The following is a 12,398-nucleotide window of genomic DNA, read 5'->3' as shown; positions in this document are numbered from 1 at the left end:
ACTTTATTGCACATAAGCATCTTCCAGTTAGGAGATTCTGATTCAAGACGTCTGAGTTAGTCCAGGAGTCAGCCTGCTGACCCATCTCTCCAGGCTCTTACTTCTGGTGCTTCTGGAATTTCTAGTACCTCTGGGGTCATGGTTCTAAAAGACACTGTTGTGCATAACTGCCAACTTGTTTTACCTGGGAGAGTTGGCCACATTTGTCCATTTGTAGAATGAATTGGAAACTCCAGAAGTGGAGGCAGAGTGACTCCTTAAGAGTTCTTTACCATAATCCAGGTAAGAAGCACAACATGCATGAATTGTGGTGGCACTTTGTAATGTAGAGGACAAGGAAGAAGAAAGAATCAAGGATGACTCCTGAAAACTGGTGCTGCTCTGCAGTGAGGGGATGCGTGGGCTTGATGTGGGAAAGAGATGAGCTCAGAATGGGCATTCTTTTTGCCTGTGCTCCTTCCAAATTATGATTTCAGTTCATGTAATAGAGCTCAGGAAATTAGTACTGGGCATGAGGATTCAGTCATTTTGAAGCTATTAGTGTTAGCTAAGTCAGAACCTGGATGGGTAAAGAACACAATGACATCAAAGAAAACAAAGGCAACATAGAATTTGGGAGAACACAGCATTTGGTAGAAGATAAAATTTGTAAAAAAAAATAACAAAACTGAGAAGGCATAACTAGAAACAGACAGGAAGGAGACTAGGAGAGAGAGAGGTATCACTGAAGGGAAACTAGAAACAGACAGGAAGGAGACTAGGAGAGAGAGAGAGGTATCACTGAAGGGAAATTAATGTAGAGAGAGAGAGAGAGAGAGAGAGAGAGATCGCGGGAAAGACTTGTGGGGATTGTACTTTACGTCCCACTTCATGAATGCGGTCATTTCGTGTTCACACCATGACTGAATGGCAGGGAAAGTTCTCTAATTTTATAGAAGGGGATGCTGAGGCACAATAGAGATTTATCGAATTGTCAAGTTTACATGGACAGTTTGCCCAACCTGGAGGCTGTGCCTTTCCTCTGCCACAGGCTGCATCCCAGAAACAAGAGTCACAGGAATTTCAGGGAATTCACATCCTGTAAGTAGAGGGGTAAATGACAGGAGATACCTTAGACACATTTCATGTCAATGATTCTTTCTAAAACTTTGTCTCTGAAAACAAAGGAAAAGTAACATGAGATAAAGATATGCTACATTGGGGGGCAGGGAGAAGCATGTTTTAATTAAAAAGGGAGTCAGTAGAGAGGGAGAAGACGAAGACACAGGAGAGACAGGCATAGAAGGGTTATTTTTACAGTCACAGACCGGGCCTCTAGTATAATATACCTTGATATCTGGTATTGTGATTCCTCCAACTTTGTTCTTCTTTAGCAGTGGATACGGGAATGTTTAAGGAAAGTGAATCAGGCATAAAAATAAGCATGTTGTTAGACGGGGAGAGAAAGAGTTCTGCCATTATTTACCAAATAGATGGCTTCTATTTTTCTATTTTTCTCCATGACTTAAAAGATATTAGCTAAAAATAATGGTGTCTGGTAGTAAAAAAAAAATAAAAATAAAATAAGCTTAAATAAAATAAAGTGAAAATGGGAATAACATGGAGTAGTGGGTGACCAAGGACATGTGGAAACATGGCCAGGCAGTTTAAGTGGTTCAGCTGAGGATGGTGACAAAGACCTGAAATGCTCTCCATTGTGATGGTCAGGCAACTCTATGGAACTTGTGGGGAAACTTGATGTCCACCTCAGACAACTTCTGTGTTCTACCAGAATGATCTCACATCTCTGGTTAGGAATAGTTCTGAGCCAAGTAATGAATAATGAGAGCATTGAGGTGAACTATGAAAGGTAAACAGGATGTGGACTGATGAGAGTAGAGAGAAAGAATATTCCAAGAGAAATAACCAACGATAAATGTAGAAAATTATTATCTGAAGGTTGTAAATTATCATGTAAGTGTTGAAGCAGATGAGGAGAAAAGGGATATTATTGGGGGCTGTTAGAAATTAGAGTTAGGTGAGTCTCAGGCTTTGGAAAAATTTGAAAAGTAGGCCTTCATCCTTTGTCAGGGGTTTTCAAGGCACAAAAATCATTGTCTTCATTAAGCATCTTATTTTTTTTAACTGTTCAGTTTGTTCATTTACTAGTATATAAAATCAAATCTGGAAACAGAAGTTGAGTTTAATCCAATATGTATATATAGTTCCTCAAATACAGATCCTAACATTTATAAGGAATTTGGTTAACATTCAAGTGTCCATATAATAATGTGTTACCTTACCTTTTTTGTCTTAAATCTTTATTGTTGAAAATATTATATATGGCCCCTTTTTCCCACTTTGATCCCTTTTAGCCCACCCAAGGCCCCTGCTCCAGGCCTTCACCACCCTAATATCTGTGTCCATGGGTTATGCATACAAGTTCTTTGGTTGATCTCTTCCCAACCACTCACCCTCCTCCACCTTCCCTCTGAGATTCCACACTCTGTTCCATTTTTCCACGTCGCCGGATCCAATCCATTCATTAGTTTATTTTGTTAATTAGATTCCACATATGAGTGAGATCATGTGCTACTTGTCTTTCTCTGACTGACTTATTTCACTTAGCATGATACTCTCCAGGTCCCTCCATGCTGTCTCAAAGGGCAAGTGCTGTATGGTGTACACCCCTGACTTGTTCTTGTTCTTAGGGGAAAAGGTTTTAGTTTTTGCCCATTGAGTATGATGTTCACTGTAGGTTTTTCATATATGGCCTTTATCATGTTGAGATATGTTCCCTCTATTCCCACTTTGTTGAGAGTTTTTATAAAAAACTAGAGGCCCGGTGCACAAAATCTGTGCATGGGTGGGGTCCCTAGGCTTGGCCTGTGATCAGGGCCAATCAGGGCCAGGCTGATAGGGGCAAGCTGATCAGGGTCCAAAGGCCTTGGTGGGGTCGAGAGAGGAGGCGATGGTTGCCGGGCCAGATGAGGAAGGAACAGTCGCCAGATGCCGCCACTGTCCTCGGCGCCCCACCACCATGCGGTTCCCCGCCTCCCCGCCTTCCCTTGCTGCTGAACTGCCACTGGATCCTGCCAGCTAGGGGAGAGATAGGGGAAGGCACCATGGGAAGTTTTACGGCCAGTGGGAGGGACTGCAGGAGGTTGGCCGCCGGCCCCAAAGAGGAAACCAGCCCTCATCCCCCAGGGAAAGGGGCCGTGTCTGCTGCCACCCACCCCTGGTTCCCCATCCCAGTCTGGGGCCCGGCCCGATAGGGTGATCGGGGCCTGCAGGCCTGGAGGAGGGACCGACCGTGGGAGGTTGGTGATTGGGTGGGGTCTTCCTGGCCCACCCCAATAGGGGCTGATCGGAGCCAGGCTGGATAGGGGGAGGGGCCATGGGAGGTTGGCTGGCCAGCCCTGCCCCCGATCATGGTGGGGGTGGCAATTGGGCTGGTTGACCAGCTGCAGTGCACATCATAGTGACTGGTCATTCCAGTCGCTTAGCATATATATATATATAGTCCATTACCTTGAGTACTTCATGCCATTTCCTTTGTGCCTATAGAGTTTCTGATGATAAATCAGATGACAGCTTTATGGGAGCTCCTTTGGGAACAAATTGCTTTTCTCTTGCTGTCTTTAAGATTCTTTGTCTTTAATTTTTGGCATTTTAATTATGATGTGTCTGGGCTTGGGTATGTTTGGGTTCTTCTTACTTGGGACTCTCTGTGCCTCCTGAACTTGTATGACTATTTCCTTCACCAACTTAGGGAAGATTTCTGCCATATTTCTTCAAACACTTTCTCTATCCCTTACTCCCTTTCTTCCCCTTCTCACTCACCTACTATGCCAATATTTTTTACATTTTGTGTTGTCCCACAGCTCCCTTAAGCTGTACTCCTAATATTTAATTGTGTGTTTTTTTTCTTTTTGGTTCTCCGATAGAGTGATTTTTCTAAATCTGTCTTTTAATTCACTGATCCATTCCCTGGCTTTCCCTATTCTGCTGTAAATTGATTCCACTGTGTTCTTTATTAGTGCTGTGTAATTCTTCATAGTTACTATATCTTTTCTCAAGCTGTTGAGCATCTTTACCAACATTATTCTCAATTCTATATCAAGATAATTTATTTTCTCAATTTCATTTATCTCTTCTTCTAGAGAAGTCTCTTTTCCTTTTATGTATGTATGTATGAATGAATGTATGTATGTATGTATTTAGTGTGTCTCCTCATTTGGCTGCCAGTTTGGGTTTGTGACTATGTATTAGGTAGATCTGCTACACTTCTCTATCTCTAGTGTAGGATAGTTTCAAATGCTATTTCTGACTAATTAGATCAGGCAAAGATTCAAGGCCTCCAGAAACTACCTCTGTTGGCAGACTGATTGGACTCAATCTTGAGTGGCCCACAGGCAATTATCCACAGGTGTGGTGGGAGTTTTTCCAACAGGGTGGGGCAATTGCTTCTACCTGGAGGCTAATTGTTATTCTCAGTTTTTTAATGAACCTCAGAAACTCCACACCATGGGTCAAGGTGTTTTCCAATTGGGTGGTTCAACTGTCTTCCTCCCTCCCCCTAGGCAAAATTTCCTGGATACCAAATATCTGCCTGAGAAAGATGACCTCCACAGCATGAGAGAGTGACTCAGCATAGGAAACCGGGGTGTCTGCCTCTTGAGCTCTAACCCCAGAGCCCCCCACTCTGGCTTCTGCTCACACAGCTCCAGTCCACTCTCACCCTCCCTCTGCTGGAGCACAAACTGAGTGGCTCCTCAGGGAATTTTGTGTGTTGGCCCTTTAAGAGGGTGCCTGAATTTTCAGCAGTCTTTCCCTGGCAGATAGCAACCCTGCTGTTTTTCACAGCCAGATGTTATGTGGGTACCTTTCTCAGTTCTGGTGCTCTCTTCTGGGGGACCCAACTTGGGGATTAGATCCCAGAGTTTTCATTGGCAACCCCCCACAGCCGAGATATCTCTCCTGAACTTCAGCTGCTGTCTATGACCAGCCCTTTCACACCTCCGCCCTTCCTACCAGTATTTATGTGGTCTCCACTTTTCATCCTTGGTTATCACAGTTCTTTCCAACCAGTCCTCAATTGATTATGCATTCAGGATTTTTTTAATTGTAATTGTAATTCCTGTTTGGTCCTGGGAGCATATCTATGTAACATCCACTTACCTAAGCAACCTATTTTAGACTTATCGATGCCCATATTCAGTTATCTCATGATGTCAGGAGAGGGGAACAAAATTTGATTTGCTCCTTCTCTGTGTTAAAGAGACTTCACATACAATATATATAACCTTGTACATCACATTGGTACAGCTCATGCCCATTTTAGCCAAGTCACACAGGTAGGAAGCACAGGGTTCTGACATCATGCTCCCACTTATTCAGTTCCAGTCCATGACCTCTAATAGGTACATACTTAGTGTAAATACATCAACAAGCACTTAGTAATGAGAGCCCTACTGTGTACAACAAGAAGGGCTCTTCTCTTAGTCTTGATGCAAAAATTAGGATTGGAAGTCAAGGGATAAGTTCTGGAGCTATTACAAGGTGAAAATAGAAAAGTCAAGTCTTATTTTTCAGCAAGGGCAGATGAAAGAAGGCAATTTTGCTAAGGAAGAAAAGGAAAAACAAAAGGAAAGTGCTTGAGTGTTGTGTGTTACATGTTTTCCATTTCCAAGGGAGCCTTGAGAAGAGTAGCTACCATGGTGTCTATGGCCATATTCTGCTGCAGTAAATATGTTATTAGAACAGCAACAAGACTGCAAGGAACTTAAATGTCAATTGTGCATCCCTCATTCATCATGCCTTTTGACCTCTTATCCTATATAATAAAGAGGTAATATGCAAATTAATCATCACTCCAACACACAAGATGGCCACCTCCATGTGGTCAAAGATGGCCACCACAAGATGGCCAGCAGAGGAGGGCAGTTGGGGGTGACCAGGCCAGCAGGGGAGGGCAGTTAGGGGCAATCGGGCGGCAGGGGAGCAGTTAGGCGTTAATCAGGCTGGCAGGGGAGTGGTTAGGGGGTGATCAGGCTGGCAGGCAGAAGTAGTTAGGGGCAATCAGGAAGGTAAGCAGGCGAGCGGTTGGGAGCCAGCAGTCCTGATATGTGAGAGGGATGTCTGACTGCCCGTTTAGGCCCGATCCTGGTGGGCCTAAATGGGCAGTTGGACATCCCTCAAGGGGTCCCAGATTGGAAAGGGTGCAGGCTGGGCTGAGGGACACACACACACATACCCGTGCACGAATTTCGTGCACCAGGATTCTAGTTTTTCTATAATTCTTATCCCCAGCAACTTTGAGACAGGCTACTGAAGCTGGGTGATGGCGTTGTCAGCTGCTCTAAGTGGATGTGTAACCTTGACCTTTGCTCCCTTTTTAAGTATGATCTAGGTTCACCTTTTTCAGGGCAGGGGCACAGGGTCCTGGGAGCCCAGAGATTGTGATGCATTAGTTATAATATGTTCTTTAATATTTAGCACTGCTTAATATTTTTCTCCATCACATTTCTGGGATAACCAAAAGCATTTCCCCACTGCCCAAGTGCCCATGTCCCTCCTCCCCAAAAATTAAAAAGAAAACCAATGCAAACATTTGCAGAAAAAGCAAAGAGCACATATTTTCTCAAGAGATGGCAAAAGGCACAGTCTGTTTTTATGCTCAAATGGATGCATTTCCTGGGACCTCTGCTGTGCTTCTTTAGTGGTCTACTAGGCTAGCTGAAGATCTGTATCTATATGTTTCCACACTGTAATCTACTCAGGTCTTTAATGCCAACATGAAGTTATCTTCATGTTTTTCATCCTGGCTTTTTAGCATAGGCTCCACAATTTGGAAAAACTCAGATTTTCCAATATCTTCATGATACCAGAAAGGCTAAGAAACAACTCCTTAGATTAGATGTCTATTGTAATTTCCTAAGAAGGTTTTAAGATGAGTAAATGTATGCTGTGATGTGCCTTCAGTTTATTGCCCCCAAATTTTTTTTATTTACTGGTAATGCAGCATTAGGCTGTGGGTAATTACACAGCAGAATAACATAAAGCAAGCTTTTAAATAGAATAAAAACAGTTGCCTCAAATCATAATAGCCATCATTTATTATGCCTGACACTGTACCAGGTGTTTATATAAATCATGCCACTTAACCCTCAAACTAATCCCATGTTACAGGTTATCACCATGTGTTTTCAGTTGAGGAAATAGACACTCATAAAGTTCAAAAGCTTGTTGAGTTAGTAAAAACCAATGTCAATATTTCAACCAAAACCCTGTGCCTTGTCTATTATTCTGGACCAAGCCGCATGTCCCTGTGCACGCTGCTACCCAGAAGTGGAGACTCTGCCCTGATAGCTGACGGTGACATTGATTGGACTTGAGATGTATGTACATGTACTTAGTTTATATCAAAGAAGAGCCAGAGAACAGAGAGAAAGGAGAGGTGCTACGGATAGAGAATGCCTTGATCATGTCATTCTTGCTTAAATAATGGGTGAATCTGAAAATCCTTGGTTCTGCTTTGCCTTAGCCCAATTTGTACGATAATTTTTGTTTTCTGGCTTATCAGTATGTAGGTCTATTCCTGAGTGCCTCTCAACATGGCCAGGACAGCTACCTCAATTATGGCCAGTTCTCAAACATTTCCTGGGCATTTGCTGATGAATAAGAAATGAGGACAAACAGATGGTTTCAGAGTAATGTGGCTGGTTCAGTAGTCGGTGGTCTGCAAAGGAAAGTATGGCACACAGAGCAGGACAATCTAGCCCGGACGGGGGAGGGAAAGTCATGGGAGACTTTCTGGAGGATACTGGAAGTAAATCTTGAAGGATAATTAAAAGTCAGCCAGGCAAGGAAGGGTTGATGCTGGGCTGAGGAGGGGAAAATGCATCCATGAACAAAAGAAGGCATAAATGAATAAAAAATCCAGGTGTGAGCAGGGAACTGCCAAGACTTCAGAACAATTAGAACATTAAATGCAAGACTAACCGCAGAGCTAGAAAGGAGTGCTGAATTCAGAGAGGTCGACAGAACCAGGACAAGGAGGGGCTTGTAGCGGCAGGAGGGTAGTGACACAGACAATTGTGCATTTATATAGATCTTTCTGAATTAAAGTGTAAGAGGCAGTGAAATAGGTAGAAAGTGGAAGCTCACACCACAGGGCCAATGATTTCCATGCTCTCAAGAAAGCAAAATGATAATAAACTACTGGTTGGAAACTAGGATGGAAATCTATATAACACTAAGAGTTCTACACTGCAAGACACATGCATTCATTTTTACTTCCTCTCTGCTACGAATACTGGCACACGTGTTTGAGAGGAATGTCCAGGCTGCCTCTAACTCTGCTATCTCTTGTGGTGGTTCTGGCTACCTTTCGTCTGAGTGCTTCCCTGCTCCTGTCCTTGATGTCTGTGTGGCACGGCACGATTACTTCGCTGGGTCAGGTCTTAATCATCACTTGCAAATGAAGGTTGATCTTTCTGTGCATATCGGCATGAAGTAAAGGCTTCAAAGAGATCACCTCAGTAAATTCTACTCTTAATCAGATTAAGTTTAAGGCCCCTATCACTGCCTTTCAGTTAGCTTCTCAAAGTGTGAGATGCAGACCACGCTGCAGCCCTGCTCAGGCCAGGACCCCTGTCACAGCGCAGGAGCAGACTGCACAGAGCGCCTGCATGGGGCTGGTGAAGCCTCAAGCCATCTGGCTGCATGTTTCACAATGTGGGACGTAACAGTCAAGTGCTGGCCTGCATTTCCTACAACTTTGCTATTTCTTCATTTTACTTTTTTAGTTGTTTAGTTTGTTGTTTTGCTTTACAAAGGTGTTAGTCTGGGACAGTTGGGGCCAGAGATAGGAGTGTGGGAGGGGTTGGTTCGTCTTCAAAAACAATTGGACAAACCTTATCTACTGTGTGTTGCAAAAGAATACCATAGGAAAAGAAAAGAAAGCAAACAGCCATAGCAGTGCTGAGCAGTGACCACATGTCAGACAGGCAAATGGGATGTCACTTGGCCTTACTGAGGCTCTGTGACATGGTCACGATTTCAGCCATTTTGCAAAGGAAGAGACAGGAGGTGGAGCATTTATTTAGACTACGTGGGTGGGAATTCAACCTCACATCTATGTAAGCCCCAAATCAATACTGTTTTTAATGCTCCTGCTTCTCTGTTACAAACCATATAATTTATTGCTAAAATTAGGCTTAGCCTCTTTAAGAGATAGAACATTCATTAAGTTTGGGGCCATAACATAAACCATTTTAAATGGCCATACACCATAGTGCAACACTAGAGGCAACATTGATTTTCAATATATTCTGGATAATTGGTGCCTCCTTATTAACACTTGCCCTTGATATTAACACTCTGCCTTAGAGTACAGGCAGCACGAAGCCCTCGAGGTGAGCAGGTGAAGGCCTCTCGGGAGCAGGCCAGGCTTCTACTAAGAAGGGCCTTTGCATCAGCCCTTCATCCAGAAACAAACTTCAGACCAGTTCTTTGTGTCTCCTGGGACACTTTGTGTTTATCTATAGAATTGTGTTTGTGTATGTGTGTGTTCAGAAGAGAGAAGAGATGGGAGGAAAAGGAGGTTTTATCATTGATAAGGCCTCAAATGATTGTGGATTTATACATAGGATGTAATATCACCAGGAAATATTTGGCCACTTGTCACTATGTCTGTCCCTATCCCACCTCAGCTATCTGCAATGTTTGGTCAACTGGGCGATCGTGTGCACTATTATTGAGGTGGTAACCATGGACATTTAACCTGCTGCAGGTCAGGAGAACTCTCCACCCATGAACATTGAGCATTGTCGATGTTCTCCCGGTGCCTCTTTCATTCAAAATAACACACTTTGAAGAGCACTTGTGTTTCTGAGCTGGTTTCTACTATAAATTTCATTTCAGTGTCCTGAGGAGAGCATGCCAAGTGTAACCAAAGTTGCAGTTTGTGAGATTTATATTTTAGAGAAATTGAAATCTAGTTGAAAGTATTCTTTTTTAAAAATATATATTTTTATTCATATCAGAGAGGAAGGGAGAAGGAGAGAGAGAAACATCAATGATGAGAAAGAATCATTGATTGGCTGCCTCCTGCACGCCCCCTACTGGGGATCGAGCCCACAACCTGGGCATGGGCCCTGAACCAGAATTGAACCTGGGACCCTTGAATCCACAGGCTGACACTCTATCCACTGAGCAAAACCGGCCAGGGCCAGTCGAAGGTATTCTTCATCACAGTGCAGAGCCGCACCCGGAAATCCGAGAGGAACCAAGTGCCTGAGCCGCTCATTTCCCAGTCAGTGTCAGAGGGTGATGACTCTCTCAGTTAATGCCCAGGATGGACCAACAAAACTTTCACTGAGCACCTACTTGGTACAGAGCAAAAGCAGAGGCAGCCACTAAACATGTGAGTACTGCATCTGGCAAAAATTTGTTAAAAAACAAGAGGGAGAAGAATTATCATTTCACTGGTATGGAAAGCTGGTTCCGAGGTTCCCAGGTGACATTTTTTGGGTAGAGCTAGGGTTGGATCCAGCTGGCCCAGGAAAACAGCATGGACTTGGGAAGGGCTATGACAGATCAGCAAAGAGGAATTGCTTCCATGCGAGCATGTGAAAGGCAGGGGCAGGGAACACTGTTAAAACAGTGCAGCACCAGAAACAAGCCCCGTGGCTTCTGCTCCTGACCTCTCCATGCTAAAGGGGGCACACTACACCTCCCGAAAATATGCCTCTTTGGCACAAGGATTATCTTAAGCTCGTTATTTTTAAGAAAAAGCAGACACAGGAGAAACTCTGAAAACCAAGAAGCTACGCTCTTGTAAGAAACATTTATACTTATCGGGAATATCTCCATTTGTAGGAATGTCTCCCTCTCTGCACTGGGAAGAAGACTAAGTCTCTAGAAACTCTTATCAGTGAAGAAGGCAACTTACCCCTTCATCTCCCCTAATCGGCTGCCTCTGCCCCCTCCTCTGACATTTCTCTTTTGTCTTTAGCTGAAGAAAGTAGTGAAGGTGAAGGCTTGGACCATTTTGGGGAGTTGCTCATTTTTACTGGATCTCTCCCATGTATACAGGAGGTTTTCATGTTATTAAACTTCTGATTGTTTTTCTCCTGTTTTTCTGGTTTTTATTACAGGGGTGTTTTAGCCAACAACCTAGACAGGTACACGGAGTGTCATGAGGCGAAGACTGGCTCTTTACCATGTCTGCACAACTGCACAGAACAGGCACGCAATATGCACAGGCTGAGTGCACGGGGAAATGTGACTGAACAGGGAGAGAGGCTGGCTTGTGAAGACTTCACAATTCTGAATAAGGAGCCTGGAGCTCATCCCTTTAACAATTGAGTCACTCAGTGCACTTGCATGTACCAGGCACCCAGGAGAGGACTAGACAACATTGAGGCCCAGGACAATGGCATGAGCCGCGGAGTTGAGTTTGACCCTTTCTAATTGATGGGTGCATGCACCAGATTAGGGTGCAGTGTCCCTTATAGAGCGAATTCCCATATTGATATGCAGGACGCGGATATATGAAGAGATGCTGTATCGGAAAAGGCTTGTGCTGTCAGACAGACCGAGCTCAATGCCAAGCTCTGTGTGTAGCTGTGACAAACCTGCAAAGTCTTCACCTGACCCAACACAGTCTCTCCTTTGTCACATGAGGATTATAATGGCCACCTGTGACTGAAGATTGAGGGCCCTAGTGTCAGACTGCCTGTGTTGACATTTCCACTTTCCAGCTCTGTGACCTTAGGCAAGTGACTGTCTCCTCTTGTCTCTCTTTCCTTCTCTGTAAGTTAGGTGTGGATGAAAAGGGGCCACATGCTAGCCTGACTAACTCAGGGAAGGTCTGTGTGGCGGTCTTGCAAACTCAGAGACCTAAAGTAACCACAAAGGATGATTTGAAACAAAAAACCTTTAATTAGAGATCAAGTTATGTCCTAGGCCAGTATCTTCCTGACAAAGATCAATTTGGATCTTTACTGAGCCTATTGTCTTTTTGCATCAAGGATAACACAGCTGTGGAATGTCAGGATAACTTGCAACTTCCCTTTTTTCTGGACCCCTCAGGGTATTATCAATGCGCCAGAATGCCAGGATGGAGACCCAAATTCCCTTACTGTTATTGTGTTAATTGTTAACTATTAACTATCCAGTACCCACCTATGTAAAAGAAGCATGTGTCTATCGTTTTACTTTTTATCCAATCCCAGAGATTTCTCCACTTCACTTTCTCCCACCTCCCTAATCGATCACCAATGGATTTCATATAACCCACCTATGTCTCCGCCTTTGATGGAAATGTATAAAACAAGGTGAAAAACTGCCATTCTCCCGAGCATTATCCCAATTCATTGAAATTCTGCTTCCTGGCAACTGTCAACAGTTTG

General features: G+C 43.8%; 1 protein-coding gene across 1 annotated transcript in view; it reads right to left on the bottom strand.

Moving 5' to 3' along the window:
• Positions 1 to 12,398, bottom strand: part of CNTNAP5 (contactin associated protein-like 5) — a 921,850-nt gene that overhangs the window by 889,639 nt on the left and 19,813 nt on the right. The gene's annotated exons all lie outside the window — the stretch shown is intronic.

The sequence above is a fragment of the Myotis brandtii genome, unplaced genomic scaffold (assembly GCF_000412655.1).
Source record: "Myotis brandtii unplaced genomic scaffold, ASM41265v1 scaffold501, whole genome shotgun sequence".
Classification (NCBI taxonomy): Eukaryota; Metazoa; Chordata; class Mammalia; order Chiroptera; family Vespertilionidae; genus Myotis; species Myotis brandtii.
Note: the sequence above shows the minus strand (reverse complement) of the source record. Positions and strands in the feature narration are given on the sequence as shown.